We start from the raw sequence: 16624 nt of genomic DNA on the forward strand, positions 1-16624 counted from the left end.
TGATGGCATTCAATTTGACACAGAATATCGGTAGTTTAGTATTCTTATTTCAGGGTGACCATGCACGTGGTAAATAAATTAATAACTTTTTTTTTTCAACACGACTAGAAAATTAACGTTAAACTCACTAATACTGATACGAAACAGTTGCTTATAATTTACGAAATGCGCAGTGTTAGTCCTGCTCACGTCTCCTGAATCGGCCTGTATATGACGCTTGCGCACGAGAATTATAGCATAATATTCATTTTGGTACGACTAATACAGAGTAAACATTTCTAATAGTTTTAAAGGACAGATTCAAAATAAATCAACCAGCAATATTTTCTCAAACTGCCGTATTCGAACTTCAAGATATTCCCAAGAGACGACACGTACTAGATCCATTCTAGATACGTTATAGTTTAGTAACCAATGTCACTTTTACGTTAGATAGAGTAAGATATCTATTACCTAGATGTGAATTGGATCTCTAAGTCATATCCTGTGGAAATCGTTCAAGAGTATCTCCAGGATCGCGCAAATGTCAAATTTGACAGGTTAGATCTTAAACATATCGTTATCGTATCTTGGTGATGTCTAAAAGATATCTAATAGATATCTATTTCAAAATCCGAATCGGGCCCAAAAACTCACGGCTTCTTTGAAGGAGCATCGCTGAAAGAACTTAATGCCAAAATAACCTTGACAAATATTTTAAAATTGAAAATATTTGGAAACACAATATTAAGGCACATTAGTTGGTTGGCCTAATGAGTCTCTATTAGGCTTTGTAAAATGAATATTTTGCAACATTCGCTCTTAGCAGGTATCAATTAAGTCACATAATATGTTCAACAGAATAATATTCGTACTTATGTATCACTTATTCCCCGAATTTAAGTTACCCAGCACAGTTTTGAACTTTCCACAACCAATTTCACTAAGTGACGACATCACGTTTTCAGCAGCACTAAATTTCAACGTATGATACGTGAGAATAATCCTAGTTTTGGCTGTTGTCGATCCAGGCTTAACCCACCTATATTTTCACAACTTCTAGTTGAGTAGTTTATTCAAAGTTTTGAGTGCAAAGATAACAAGTCCGGGCGAATGCTTTGAATAATGCAAACAGTTCAGATGAACTATGTACCTAATATGCGGCAGTGTGTAGAGGTGTTAAAGGAAGTTTAGTTTCTGCTGGGAGAGAGTTGAATTACAATTTTAATGGAAACAAATGGAGGCTTCGAAGCAAATAAATAATAATGCTAGTAAATTTTATTAAGTATCTCATGTGAATATTAATATTACAGGATTGTACAGCTACAGATTAAAATAGACAAGACGTAAACAAGACAATATGGCTGAATTTTAGACTATCGATCGGGGCGATTATTTCCGAAAATATCCACGTTAACAAAAATGGTACCTATGTCACAGCTTTTATATTTTTATTATAGGTATAAGGTCTATCTTATAACGCCCCACACAAAAACTAATTCATTCCCACTTTAAATAGAGCTGTTTCCCACTGACGTCCAGTTTTTTGCGGGTACGGTTTTTTGCAGGATCCAGTTTTCTGTAGTATGCATGCGGGGTGGTGGTTCGCCGCCGCGAAATTCTGGGGAACGGTTCACTCGTGGATCGGCTCTTAAGAAATCTAAAGAGGCAACAACGGGGTCGACGGCGCCTCCATCAGACGCCGAGGTGTCAGAAACCTCAACAAATACAAGGACCCGGAGTCGACCTAGAAGCAGGAAAAATAGGGAGATAAAAGATATAAAGGACAATAAAGGGGAAGGGACTGGTATAGGACAAAAAAATATGGATGATAGTGGGGGGAAATCTCGCTCAAGTGTGGAAAACGATAAGAAAAATTCCGGTGATGGGTCAGAAAAGGAGCGGGAAAAGAGATACATGGAGGAAAGAGGGAAGGATTCACGCTCACCCTCCCCAAGAGTATCCTCAGGGACCAGACACCAGGTGGTGGCCAAAAGGCTCCACCCTGATAAAGGGGAACCGAAACCCTATAAGGAGCCGCAAAAAATTAACACGGCTCGGAGGAGGAGGAAGGATGGCGGTGTAGGGTCCGGCGCGCCTCGCCTTAAATTAAAGATTCCGGCCCGATGCAAAAAGGCCGCTAAGACCTACGCGGGGTTGTCGGCCACCTGCGACAAGCTACGGAACAGCGTGGGCTGGGACCCCGAGGAGGAAGACGAGGAGCCAATGGACGGTGAAGGTGATCAGGCGTCCTCGTCGGGGGATAAGGACCCCATTGAGGCGGCACGCCGGGCTGCCCAGACGGTATTGGAGCAGACGGCGAAGTCCGCCGATATCAGTGGGTCCGTGAGGGGCGTCATCAACGACGCTTGCAGCGCTATTAAGGCCGCCATGGAGCAGCTACAGGCACGGCATGAGAGCGAGGAGATCCGCTCCCTCAGAGCGGATAATAAAAGGATGCGGGAAGAACTCGCTCTCATGCGATCGGAGACAAAAGCGCTCCGGAAAGCTTTCTCCGAAAGAGGAATGGCGGCCCCTCAGGTAGCCCCTGCGATAGACCCTAATGGGTCAGTGGACCGCCTAAGGGTCGAGATGGAGACGCTTCTTGACTCCTTCAGGGAGAAGCTAGAGAGGGAGAACACCAGGCTGCAGGAGGGACAGAGGCGCCTCCCCCCGGAGGAAATCCTCCGCCCGTCGCTAGCGGCAGACAGAAGAAGGGCAGAGGTCCCGCAGCCTGCCGCCCGGGAGCAACCCAGCCCACAACTGAGGGCGAGGAGGCAGTTGGGAGGCAGTGGCAGACAAGCTGCTGCGACGGGGGCGACACTCATGCCCCCTGCGAGACCTGCGCCTACTCCGCAGACCAAGAAGACGGCGGCTGGGCCCAAGCCGGTGCCCGCAGCCACCACACAGACACCCCCCACGCAAGGGGAATGGACGCAAGTGGTGAAACGGGGAAGAAAAAAGAAAAAGAAGGCCACCCCTCCTGCCGCTTCGGCGACACAAACGGCTAAGCCGCCGTCGACCCCGGCACCCAAAAGACTGGCGGTGCCGAAAACCGCGGCGGTAGTAGTGGCTCTTAAGCCAGAGGCAAAGGAGTCGTACGCCTCCGTAATGCTGAGAGCCACTCAAGCCTTTCGGCTCGAGGAGATTGGCCTCGAGCATATTAATGTGCGGAAGACGGCGGACGGGGCCCGCATTTTGGAGGTGGCGGGAGCAGACAATGGCCGCACCGCCGACGCTCTGAAGGTGCGCCTGGTGGCAGCCATAGGAGACGTGGCTCGGGTCTACAGACCCGTCAAGATGGCGCGTCTCCGAGTCTCCGGGCTCGACGAAACTGCCACCCCGGAAGCAGTAGCGAAGGCGATTGCGGCCAAAGGGGGTTGCTCGCATGCGAATATCCGAGTCGGGGACATCCGCATCGGCTACAGCGGCGCTGGCTCGGCCCTTGTACAGTGCCCTATAGAAGCGGCGAGCGCCGCTGCGTCGGCGGGTAGGGCGACAATAGGGTGGTCGTCTGCCCGAATCGAAGCACTTGAACCTGAGGTGCTCAGGTGCTTTAAGTGCCTGGGCATCGGACACACTAGGGGCACTTGCCCCTCCTCGGTAGAGCGAGGCGATCTGTGCTTCCGCTGCAGCAAGCCGGGGCACCGAGGGGCGGCATGCCAAGCAGAGGCCTTTTGTGCAGTCTGCCACCAGGCGAAATTGCCAGCAGGGCACAGGATGGGCGGTTTCTCCTGCAACCCCCCTAAGGTAAGGGGTATGGAAGCCCGCAGTGAGAATCGGGCTCCGGGAATGGCCAGACCGGCCGTTGACCCAAGACCCCCCCGGACGGAACAGGTTATTGAGGGACAACCCATGGACCATTAATGCCAGCACACCCGCAACAAGGTCCATGGGAAGTGTTACAGTGCAACATCAACCACTCCGTTCCCGCCCAGGACCTGCTCATGCAGAACCTGGCGGAGTGGGGTGTCGCGCTGGCTGCGGTGGCGGAGCCCTACACTGTCCCTCCCCGGCCTAACTGGGTAGGATCTAGGGACGGCCGGGTGGCGCTGGTGGCTCCGGCGTTGGGGGATGTCCTCGTGAGTATGGAGAGAGGGGACGGATTCGTGGCGGCTAAATGGGGTGGAATTATAGTAGTCGGGGTGTACTTCTCCCCCAACCTGCCACTGAATGCCTTCCAACGCTTCCTGGAGAATCTGGAGGGGGTAGTGAGAAGGGCCGGCCAGGCGCCGATCCTGGTCTTGGGGGATTTCAACGCCAAGAGCCGAGCATGGGGGTCCCCAAATACTGAACCCAGAGGGGCCGAGGTTGAGGTTTGGTCGGCAGCGGCGGGCTTGGTCCTCCTCAACCGCGGCAACGCGCAGACGTGCGTCCGCTGGAATGGGGGGTCTATAGTTGACTTATCCTTCGCGACCCCCGACCTGGCAGCGCGTATTACCGAGTGGCGCGTTTTGGAGGACGAAGAGACTCTTTCGGATCATTTATATATCCGCATGAGGGCTTCGCCGCTGCAAAGGGCCGCGGCGCCCAGGCCTAATGGCCGACAGGCCGGGAAGGGGGGGTTCCCAAGATGGTCGTTGGCCCGCCTCGACAGAGAAATGGCGGAAGAGGCCGCCATCATCGAGGCGTGGAACGCTCCCCAGGTGGCCCCAAGAGGTATCGACGAGAGGGCCGTTTGCTTCAGAAGGTCCCTGGAGGCGGTTTGTGACGCTTCCATGCCCCGGGCCCGGCCTGCCCGTGGCAAGAAACAAGTTTACTGGTGGACCCCGGAGATCGCCGCCCTCCGCACAGCCTCAAATAACGCCCGGCGGGCCTATACGCGATGCAGGAGAAGGAGGCACACCGCCGAAGAGGAGGAGCTCCTCCGCACCGCGTTGGCGGAAAAGAAAAGGGCCCTTCAGCAAGCCATTAGGAAGGCGAAGAACGAGGGATGGGAGGAGTTCTTGGCAACCCTCAATAGGGACCCATGGGGGCGCCCGTACAGAATGGTGCGCAACAAATTGCAGAGTGCCCCACCCATGGACTCCATGGAGCCAGAACTCCTCCGAAGAGTGGTTGAGGGCCTGTTTCCGGAGGCGCCAGACTTCGTCCCACCGGTGATGGCCCCCCCAGCAGCGGACCCGGCGGAACCGCTCGTCGTCGTCCCCATCACGGATGACGAGATTGAGTGGGCCATGGACCGCGTCAGGGCCACGCGCAAAGCAGCGGGACCGGACGGAGTGCCAGGAAAAGTACTCTTCCTGGCACTTAAGCATCTCGGGAACCGCCTCAAATCCCTCCTAGACGACTGCCTCGAGGAGGGGCGCTTCCCGAGATGCTGGAAGGAGGGGCGACTGTGCCTGCTGCGTAAGGAGGGGCGTCCACCAGACTCTCCCGCTGGCTACCGCCCCATCGTGCTGCTGGATGAGATCGGGAAGCTCTTCGAGCGAATCCTGGTCTCCCGTATCCAGCGGCATCTAGTAGAGACGGGTCCGAACTTACATGACAGCCAGTTCGGGTTCCGAAGGGGGCGGTCTACTATAGACGCAGTGGCCGCGTTGAGGGATTTCGGAGTACTTGCGGCAGGTCAGAAGGAGGGAGTGGTGGCGGTGTCACTGGACATCGCCAACGCGTTCGGGTCCCTCCCCTACACGGTCATTGGGGAGGCACTCCGTTACCATGGAGTGCCTCATTATCTGAGGCGTGTTATAGAGCACTACTTGACGGCGCGGGTAGTGCTCTATGAGCAGAAGGGTGTCCGAAGCGTGAGGGCCATGATGTGCGGGGTTCCACAGGGGTCAGTCTTGGGTCCACTCCTGTGGAACATCGGTTACGACTGGGCGATCCGGGGGGTGCAGTTTCCCCGCATGGTCACCGTGTGTTATGCGGACGACACACTAGTGGCTGTGCGGGGAAAGGAGCTGGAAGAGGTGCTCAGGAGGGCGGCAGTGGCGACAGAGCTCACAATACAGCGCATAGAACTCCTGGGCCTACGGGTCGCCCTGCCAAAGACCGAGGCCATGGTCCTCGGGCGAACGAGGGGTTGGGGGCGGCTGCCGGCGGGCACTGCAGTGAGGGTGGGGGGTGAATCTGTCCAGGTCAAGGCCCACATCAAGTACTTGGGCCTTGTCCTGGACAGAAAGTGGACATTCGAGGAGCACTTTGCACGACTGGCTCCTCGGCTCGTGTGTGCTGCCTCGGCTCTGGGCCGCCTACTGCCAAATTTGGGGGGGCCGAATGCGCCGTGTAGGCGGCTGTATGCGGGGGTCGTCCGGAGCATGGCGCTCTACGGGGCGCCAATTTGGGCCGGACGGCTGACGAAATGCACGAAGGCATTGCTCCGTCGGCCACAGAGGGTGGTGGCCCAGAGGATGGTGAGGGCCTACCGCACGACTTCTCACGCAGCGACATGCCTTCTTGCCGGCACCCCGCCTTGGGAGCTGGACGCGGGGGTACTAGCGGAGAGGTACTGGTGGAGGGCGGAAGCAAGGGGGCGTGGGGAGCCCCCAGACGCGGAAGATGCCGAGAGGGTGTCGCGGGCAGCCGCGGAGCGCCTACGAGAGCGATGGAGGGATGCCTTGGAGGATAGCCACTATGGAACCCGAACCATAGGGGCTATTCTCCCGGTAATGGACGAGTGGGTGGATCGGAGCAAGGGGGCCCTGACATATAGGGTGACGCAGGTGGTGTCCGGACACGGCTGCTTCGGACACTACCTACAAAAGATACAGAGGGAGCCGGGGCCCCAGTGCCACGAATGTGGAGCGGCGGACGACACGGCCCAGCACACTCTAGAAGAGTGCAATCGCTGGGCCGTGGAAAGAGCTGCCCTCAGGGCGACCACGGGGGTAGCGGACCTCTCGCTACGCAGCATAATAGCGGCGATGCTGGGTAGCGAGAGGAAATGGGAAGCGGTGACCTCCTTCTGCGAAGAAATCATGTCACAGAAGGAGGCGGCGGAGAGGGTGCGAGAAGCGGCTGCTGACGCGCTTCCTCTCCGACGTAGACGGCAGGGTCGAGGGCGAAGAGCACATGCTCGCCTCGAGCCCCAGTAGGGCCAGCGGGTACCGAACCCGCATTGCACGGCCCCATACACGTCATCGGAGGAGGGGGGGATCAAGCGTTTCTGATCCTCCCCCATTGTGAGGGGGCCCTGGCGATAAGCCGGGGCTGCCGGAGGGCGCCGTGGTGGAATGTCATCCTAGTCGATCCCAGTGCGCCCTCACGAACGGCAGAGAGGGTGAAACGCCGGAGTGGGTTTAGTGGGTAGGGCCAAATTCTCCCCCTCTCTTGCCAGGAGAGGGGAAAGGAACGGCGAGTCCCACACACCGTGCATAAACGCATTCCCACTCCGTCAAAAAAAAAAAAAAAAAAAAAAAAAAAAAAAAAAAAAAAAAAAAAAAAAAAAAAAAAAAAAAAAAAAAGGATCCCGCAAACAGAATCCTCGGGTGAAAGTTATTATATTAGCATCTATACTACTAAAATCCGGGATCCAGCAAAAAACGGTACCCGCAAAAAACTGGACGCCAGTGGGAAACAGCTCTTACGTGTAACGGGGTACCTACCCTATTCATTTCTTGTTTTTATTTTACCACTTTGTCGGCGTGATTGATTTAAGTATGTAACGGTTCCTAAGCTAGTTATATTTAAGCATATGATTTTACAATATTGATTAAATAATTACAAATACTTATGTAAGTTAGAAATTCCTAGCATGGAGTAGTTTTTAAATCAAGTTAAAAATATACTCATTTCGAATTCCGACTGATTTGTAACATAGGTCTCTTATTTTAGCCTGTTATAGTGTCCCACTGCTGGGCAAAAGCCTCTCCCCTTGATTTCCATGACTCCCGTTGTTGAGCATTTTCCGGCCATGCAGTCATTAAATAATTAAGGTGTCTAAGCCGTACCTATGGGCAAAAAATATTAAGAGTTCTTAGAGTCGGACCAAAAAAAGTCTGCCGCGGATTTGATAGCCCACGCAGTGCAAGTGTTATTTATACGTCATAATTTCATAGAAGTTTGACGTTTTAAATAACACTCGCACTGCGTGGGCTATCAAATCCGCTGCAGACTATTGTTGGTCTGACTCTATCCGTTTTGCTGTAATCGTAAAAGTGGACAAAATACTCGTAACATAAACAAAATGAATAGGTACCTACCGCTTGGTTTATGTTTAATGTGTACCTATTTACGTCTCCAATTGGAGTTTATTCGTGTGTACTAATTTCTGATAACAAAACACCGACCATAATAAGTACTTATCATTCAATCACGATTATTAAGTAACAACCAGTTGTTGTACTATAAATCAACAGAAAGTTTTTGCTTGCGTTCAAATAGATAATCAATTCGATAATTAATTAGTTATGAGGTCTAATAGTAAGTAGGTACCTACATGACCATTTTTAGTGTTGTTCGCACGTTCCACAAAAATTACGACGATTGAATTTGGTTCGGTTGGCGCCTGAATCTTAGTTAGATAAATTTATATATTTAAGACTTCATACAAACAAGCAGCTGTTCATATTTATCAGTATCATATATAATTTTATAGGTAGCCTAAATGTTACTTGTGTCAGTTGGTTCCTTATGTTTTCAGGAATTGATTTTGAGGAAACCTCAGACAATGAATCGGATTTGTTTGAATAGCAATAGTTTGAAGAACACTCCTAGATTTGTTCTCAAAATAACATAATAAGTGGTCAATAAACTAGAAAATGTATTTATTAGTTTTTTGTAAAAGTGGTAAAAGTGTTGATATTTCTGTTATGTTCAAAAATTAAATGGTTTATTTTAAATAATGAATAAACAGAATTGATAATATAGGTTGTTCAAACACATTTTTGCCAAGAGTAGATAAAATGATCTCTCGAAATAAGTATAGTTGTTCATATAAACCTACAAGCACTAATAGGGGTCCTTTTGAAGTACCATGAAACTTTGCTCTCTATTTGCTGTATAAAAATAAACGGTACCTAACACTAAAAAGAGGAACAGACTAGCGAAGCAGTAGAAATTTACTTTATGGAGCTAACAAAACGTTATTGGGGTCATAAACATTCATATGCAGTTGGATAAACGGTAGGCCGCTACGATTCATTCGCGAAAAGCGTAGCGGAAGTTGAAACAATGTTAGCTTTCGTTTTTGTGTCTTTGTTGAATAAAATAATTTTTGATATAAAACAATTATTGTTCAACCAAATTACCAAGTTATCTTGACGCTATATGTAGCTAGCATGATTCGCTTGGGACTTCCGCGTATAACACTCCCAGTCGATTAGATATGTAAACCGTACATTTTACTTTGCAGCTAAGTGGTATAAATGCGAGTCCAATACAGTTCAGATTAATTCGATGCGGTGGCTCCCTCGTGTGGTGTTAGAATTAACGAGTTTAGTCGCTAAACTAGATTTAGTACCTACAGTTTGCATCAAATAGTGACGGCCAAGGTAGCCAAATACATATCTTTATTTCTATGATAACTAGGTATTTTGTTTAGCTGCCACTGTTATTTGATGCCTGACTATACCTAACGATGTTTTAGGTAAATAAAAATAAATGTTTAAGTTTTAAATATATTTTACAGTAGGTACATATGGTGCGTAAAATAGCATTTCGTGCGATGTCAAAAGTTTAAAGGGCCATATGTACTGTAAAACGTTGTACGATACACGTGCGAATAGGTAATTCGCAATTCGTGTCGATTTAAAACACTCCCTTCGGTCGTGTTTTAATTTATCGCCACTCGTTCCTTTTCCGCACTTGTATCGTAAATAACTATTTTAAATATAAATATTTTTATTTATAATTAAAATAACATATAAACTAAACATAAAATTAATTAAAAACTAAACTTAAATATAAATCGTTAAATTAAATGTTTCTAAAAACTACGCTACTACGCTATATATTTCTTTGTCATACAGACATACAGTATTGTGATGGTACTTACAACTTTGTGTACCTAAAATAATTAGAAGCTTAACCCTTTATTAGGCAGAGGGAAGATATATGTACAGAGGAGGAATGAATTTCCCTCTATGATTTTAAGTTATAGCAAAGTGATAGGGTTCCGTTTTGAATAATATCTGACATCATTACCCGTTAAAGGGTTAACTTCAAACATTGCTGCATTTACAATATATTGGACATCGCTACCATCTCCTCTAGCTCCCTATTCATCCTTCGCCTCCAAGTTCCATCTTCATCTCTGGTAGGCCCCAGAATCTTCCGCCAGATTTTCCTCTCCGCCACTAAGAGCTTGCTCTCTTCTTTCTGAGTCAGCGTCCAAGCTTCACACCCATACATCAAAATTGGTCTAATTACAGTAGACTCGAATCTTGGTCGGTCTACTAATCAGCTTGGACACTAAAACTGCCGAGCTTCTTAGGGCGTTTTGGATTCGAAGATCTATCTCTTCTTCCCTTCGGTTGGTATCAGTTACTGTGCAACCAAGGTACCTAAAATCATCCACACCTTTGTAGATGGTTGTTTCGACTACTAGGTCTTCTCTTTTCACTCTGGAGTTCTTGTACCATTATGCCAAGATTAATATTTAATGATAAAAACATTTTTCCTAACATTGAGAATAATTTAACAAGCAAAATAGGATAGAAAATAAATAACATACACAAACTCTCATTGCAGCTTTAATCCAGTAGCTATATTAAAACAGCCCTGGTTCAATATTGTACGACACGCCCGCTGCACCGGCGACAGCGGGTGCATATCAAAATTGATTGGGTCCTGCAACAATTGAATCTGGGCGCAAATTGAGTTCGAGCGGGTGCCCACCTGCGCCTCTGTCGTTTATACGCTCAGTGAGAAGCCTGCCCCCTTTATCCATAAAGCTTAACATGCATCATTTAGTTAAAACAGATTTTGTATATTTTTGCCACATGCACACACATTTTGAAGTTCTGAGGCGCTGGTGGCCTAGCGGTAAGAGCGTGTGACTTTCAATCCGGAGGTTGCGGGTTCTAACCCCGGCTCGTACCAATGAGTTTTTCGGAACTTATGTACAAAATGTCATTTAATATTTACCAGTCGCTTTTCGGTGAAGGAAAACATCGTGAGGAAATTGGACTAAGTAATCACAAAAAGGCCTAGTTTCCCCTCTGGGTTGGAAAGTCAGATGGCAGTCGCTTTCGTAAAACCTAGACCCTACGCCAATTCTTAGGATTAGTTGCCAAGCGGACCCCAGGCTCCCATGACCCGTAGCAAAATGGATAACGCGAGGAAGATGATGATGACGACCAATTTTGAAGTGTTCTGAATGAAATAAAATTTTGGCAAAACTTACATTTTTGGTACAAGCTTTTATCGCTGACTGTACTTTTCTTTGCACAGGCAACTAATACTCATCGAGACAATTCTAACAACCAACAACACAAGTAACTAGTTTGCGTGGTTTTATCACAGAGTTCTGATGGCCACCTCCTGTGTCCATCATCAGATCAGCTCCATGTCATCATAATATTGAATTTTGCGATTTACATATGTATCTAAAATTTCAGCTCAAGTCAAGCTATATACAGTATTTTTTTGACGAGAGGTATACTGTTTCAATAGGTTAAGTAAATATTAACAAAAGCCGAGCATTCAACCGCGTTAAGTTTATTCAAACGGACAATTATTATTTCCATTTATCGCATTGTGTTCGCATGCATTTAAATAACAGTATTTTTGACGCCAAATTTCCAGGGGATGTAATTTCATTGGGTTTGTTCCATGGCGGCGCATCGTGAGAAGTAATCGGATTATTCCCATGTGAACGCAGTGATTCTGAATTCGTCAATTTGGTATATATTATTTGAATTTTTGACTATTTTTATTTTATATTTTTTGAGATAAGTTTTCATGCGTTTACAAAGTTCGTGGCAATTTGAAAATATCGTTTCATTTTTTAGGCTATATGTATAAATGATTTATTTTGAATATTGTTTGTATTGACGTTTGTTTTGTGGTGAATTAGCGATAGCAATATAATTGCCACCTGGTTAATAATAATATGTCCTATACATTCTGGTCTATATACTAATCATTGTTTGGACATATTTATTATTTGACTTACATTTCGTGATTTTGGATAGAATCAAGTGATAAAAATTACGTTCGCACCGTTAACCTAGAACACGAAATCAATGATTATTCCGAAACCATTAATTTTCACTGAACATAGGTCCTTCGTTTGATCGGTACTGAAACATACGGTGTATTCATTATAACATATCTCATCAGTTTCAATGAGAATTCTGAATTCGGTTCAGTGAAACTAGAAAGGGGTATAAACATACTTAAACGTACGTAAATTAATGTAACTTGGCCTTTGCCGTAGTTGGGTAGAAAATATCTCTCTGTTCTTAAATTCCCTAAAAACATAACTATTGGAACAAGTTGATGTATTGCTATAAAATAAAATTACTGATATTTTCTTGCCAATTTTTCCCATATAACCAAGTAAAGTAAATAGAAACTATAAAAGTTAGAACGTGTGGTGACAATAGCCACCTGCGGCACACTGGTGACCTTACCAAATGATTGATTGTGACAAATCATGTGCATGCGCCACTCGCCACGGCGTGATTGAAGATTCAAATTTAGATAAACATAATGGATTACATGACACTATTACCCGCGAACGTTTCATTAGTTTCATTACCAACCGTAATAATATTAATCCGGTAGCGATAATAATTTAATTTAATTACTACCTACGTTTTTTGTTGGTTTATGTGTATAGTAAGTGTAGTGTGAGTGTAGTTATCACGCGTGTATACGCGCTAGATTACTGCGATGGAAATGGAAAATACTTGATGTTCGTAAATGTATATGTAAATGATTATATAAAATAAATATCGGTATATCTATATATTATTGTGTAAAACCAAAACGAGGTATATTAATGGCGTTATAACTTATAATTGGTATGGGAAAACAATCTGCGACGTTTTCCTTTATAAATACAGGAGCAATAAAAATTACGTTTTACGTTTTATACACATAGGAATAAAATCAATCGCAGTGTTATGTAAAGGTAATCCAGAACTTTGGGAGTATTGTTAAGAGGGCGCTCGTTTTGAATTTTATATAGCAACAATTTGTATAGTGGGGACAATGGAAATTGGCAGATGATTTTTGTTTTATTCCGACAACTTTAATAAGTGCGAAGTTTGATGTTTGGATATTTCTTCGGTTTTTACGCTATAAAATTCGTGAATTTTACGACGTATGACACATAAATCAAAATCATCCAAATCTATTTTCTTTTTTTGTTTTCTTTTTTTTAGGTTTGGTCGTTTAATTCCGCCCTTACGCCCTTCGCTAGCAATCCGTGATACCGATGCATGCGATACACCTAATACACAAATCAAATTATTACAAGACATCAACCAAATCGTGACGACCTGACTATAGTGACATTTGTCCATAAGTTTGAAACTTACCCGTCAATTCAGGTGGTAATTTCGTTATGTTTTCTAATGGAAGAAATTTCTCTCCCGCACGTTTTTTTTCCAATAAATAACTATATACACTATTTACAACTTTTTCTCTGTAAAATCTAAAACTTTCGGCATGATTATTGCAGTCTAATAATAATTCACACGAAACTAGACAAAGCAATGTTTACATTGTCAATATTGACAACTATCATAGAGGGTAGATGTTGTCTATTATTAAAGTTGTTGCCATTGCTAGAAATTAATACCAACAAATTTCCGTAACATGGCGCACCAAAGAATATAATACTCACTAGGAGAAGAACGATAACTCCATACAAAAAAATGTCCCTTTCAAAAGTTCGTTTATACTACTAGCGCTCTGGTAGGATACCATTGTAATTAGAATTGACAACCCGTTTAGCCTAGCGGGTATTGGCAGTAATCCAGTTCAGGAAGCTAATAGTCCTGGGTTCGAATCCCGGAGAGGGATTTTTTTTTTGTATTTTTTCTTTTTTGTTGGGGTCAGGTTTTTAAGAGCCCCTCAACGTGCACACTAGCGCCACTGCTAAATAATCGTTATTATTTAAATTTAACGACAGGTATTTAAAAAAGGGGGCCGCTACGGACTGTATTGTGTATTTAAGTACCTTTTGAATACATCAAACTAGTTTTTATGTTGCTGCGGGCTCAGCACGGTTCCATTTTTATCGACTATGCGCGTCCCTTTCGCACTTACATACTTGTTAGAACGTGACAGGCATGGTGACAAGGGATAAAAATGCGACCGTGCTAAGCCGCCTGGATTCGTCGATCTATGAGCTCAAAACAAAAACGGCCGTTTTAACTTTGGACGCGTAGATTGACGAATCCAGTAACATAAAACCTAGCTTGATGTATTCAAAAGGTACTTAAATACACAATACCGTCCGTAGCGGCCACCTTTTTTAAATACCTGTCATTAAATTTAAATAATTACAATTATTTAGCAGTGGCGCTAGTGTGCACGTTGATGGGCTCTTAAATTAGCATATCACAAATAAATAAAAAATACGTTAAAAGATAATGATTAGGTACTATATTTAGAAATTCGTCAAATATAAAAGGTAACAAAAAAGTAACGTGTTATTAAGATATAAATATTTTCATTCCTATTAGAATTACTGTATATATGTTAGGTGCAATACATATGAATACATACATTGATATGGCAAATCGTTACATATTGTTATTACATCTATCCGGTTATCGGACATTTTCTGCTTCACAGCTCCGCGCAGCGTTCTTGGTCACCGGGAAACTAGTCTGGATATGCGGCAGATACGTGCATTTTTCCAAGAAATCATATGACGGCCCAGGATTATATTATTATCTCACGCTCAAGCCATCTGCTGATTCACTCTCTAAAACAAAACAGTCACAAATTAAACAATATAATCTAACTTCCTAATTACTAACGTCGCTAATTGCTACAGGGTCTAAATTTACCAGCTTAAACAATGTGAGGTTTTACATCTATGATGAATTTTGATTATAATATTTCGGACGCGATATAGCGTCCGCGGGACTTACGGGGATAGTAAGATTAAATTATTATGTTTGAATTTGGCAATTAGTACGCTCATTTTTATTTAAAGATTAATATATTTCTTACCTTGAGATTATTGCTGTTTCTGGTTTACTACAACGGTTTAAATTTAACTAAGTCTGTGCGAAGACGCATTTAGATATGTTGCTCGTACATATGAATAGTTTTTATTTTTAAAATCAATAGGTAAATAAATATATTTCATGTGAATAAATCGTTTTACATGAAAACTGATATTTTTGCGTTAAATGACTTTAATGACAGCATTGACATTACAGACTTTTGTCTTGTCTATGTTCTTACCGGCCAGACCCAAATCAAGGCATATCAAAGAGGCATATTGACAAAGATTTTATTTTATTTTATCAAGGATGGGAGAGGCACGTCTACCCTTCATAGATTTTATGAACATAGACAAAGACAAACTGAAATAGATAATAATTTACATATATCAAAAAATAAATAATAATTTACATATGAGTTTCACTACTTTATAAAATACAAATCAAAATATATTTGATAAAATAATTGGATTTGTTCCTAGAAATCGTATAGACAAAGCCAGTTCTAGCAATGTTGCTGTAGTAAAATATTTTTATGGTAATTACTGGCAATCTTGCTCTAGGAACGGAGCACACATGTACAATTATGAAGGGTCACGTCATCCCAAGGAAGTCAATAGGCCTTGCCCTAAATACCCTTCCCGTTTGAAAACATTATACAACAAATCGCATAAATATAAGTCGTAGTTACAAAGTCTCTTAGTTACCAGTGCCGAGACTACAAGCATCGAAGAAAGCAAGTTGTGGAATTATCCATGTACGAGTAAGCTTATCGGTGAGGGAATAACGTCTGCTGGGAAGTTCAGTGTTTGTTGCCAAGCACTGGATTGCGCTCGAGTTACATTATGGGCCAAGTTGCGGGCGAACTGAGGTACTAGTTTTTTTTTTCAGTGAAATATATGTCTTATATATTGATTGATTTGTTATATGTTTAGTTTAACACACTTTCTAGTACCGTTTTTCAATGCACGCGAAATATATACTTGGTTTTTAAGAGGAAGAAAATTAACTAGGAAAATGAAGTAGGAACTCTTAAATACGTAGGTACTATTCTGAAGAGTACTATGAATAGACAGTATGATTGAGTTTACAACGGCATGCGTATGTTTTTTTTTAAACTTCCACCTCACCTCTCAATCGGGCGTATTCGATGGAGCGATTTAATTAACTTTCGTCGCTTCCTCTCAGCATACATTAACCTAATAAGGCGTTCCAAATCACAGCCAGTTCTCCGTAAGTACAAAGATAACACTAACGAAGTAACACACTTTAGTTTGAAGGCTTCAGCGTCACGATACCTCAGATTCGACGATCCGATACGATGCCCTTTGAACTATATCCCACGTGCATCGTGACCGTCGGAAAATTACAGGCATTTGCGAGTTGCGAGTAAATCGCCGGTTGCAACCTCTTAGCACGTTTCATTTTTGCTTTGTTACTTAAGCGGTTTGTTAAGCATTGTTGCGGGCTCTTAAGGTTAAAAAGGATGTTTGTTAAATTCTAAAATATAGGGGAACTGGGGGCTTAATGTAACAGGGGTAAGTAGTAACGCACAATTTTGACGGGGAATT

General features: G+C 44.3%; 1 long non-coding RNA gene across 1 annotated transcript in view; it reads left to right on the forward strand.

Moving 5' to 3' along the window:
• LOC134806522 (uncharacterized) overlaps positions 1-16624 on the forward strand; it is a 383826-nt gene that overhangs the window by 230122 nt on the left and 137080 nt on the right. The window lies entirely within an intron of this gene.

Source organism: Cydia splendana, chromosome 3 (assembly GCF_910591565.1).
Source record: "Cydia splendana chromosome 3, ilCydSple1.2, whole genome shotgun sequence".
Classification (NCBI taxonomy): Eukaryota; Metazoa; Arthropoda; class Insecta; order Lepidoptera; family Tortricidae; genus Cydia; species Cydia splendana.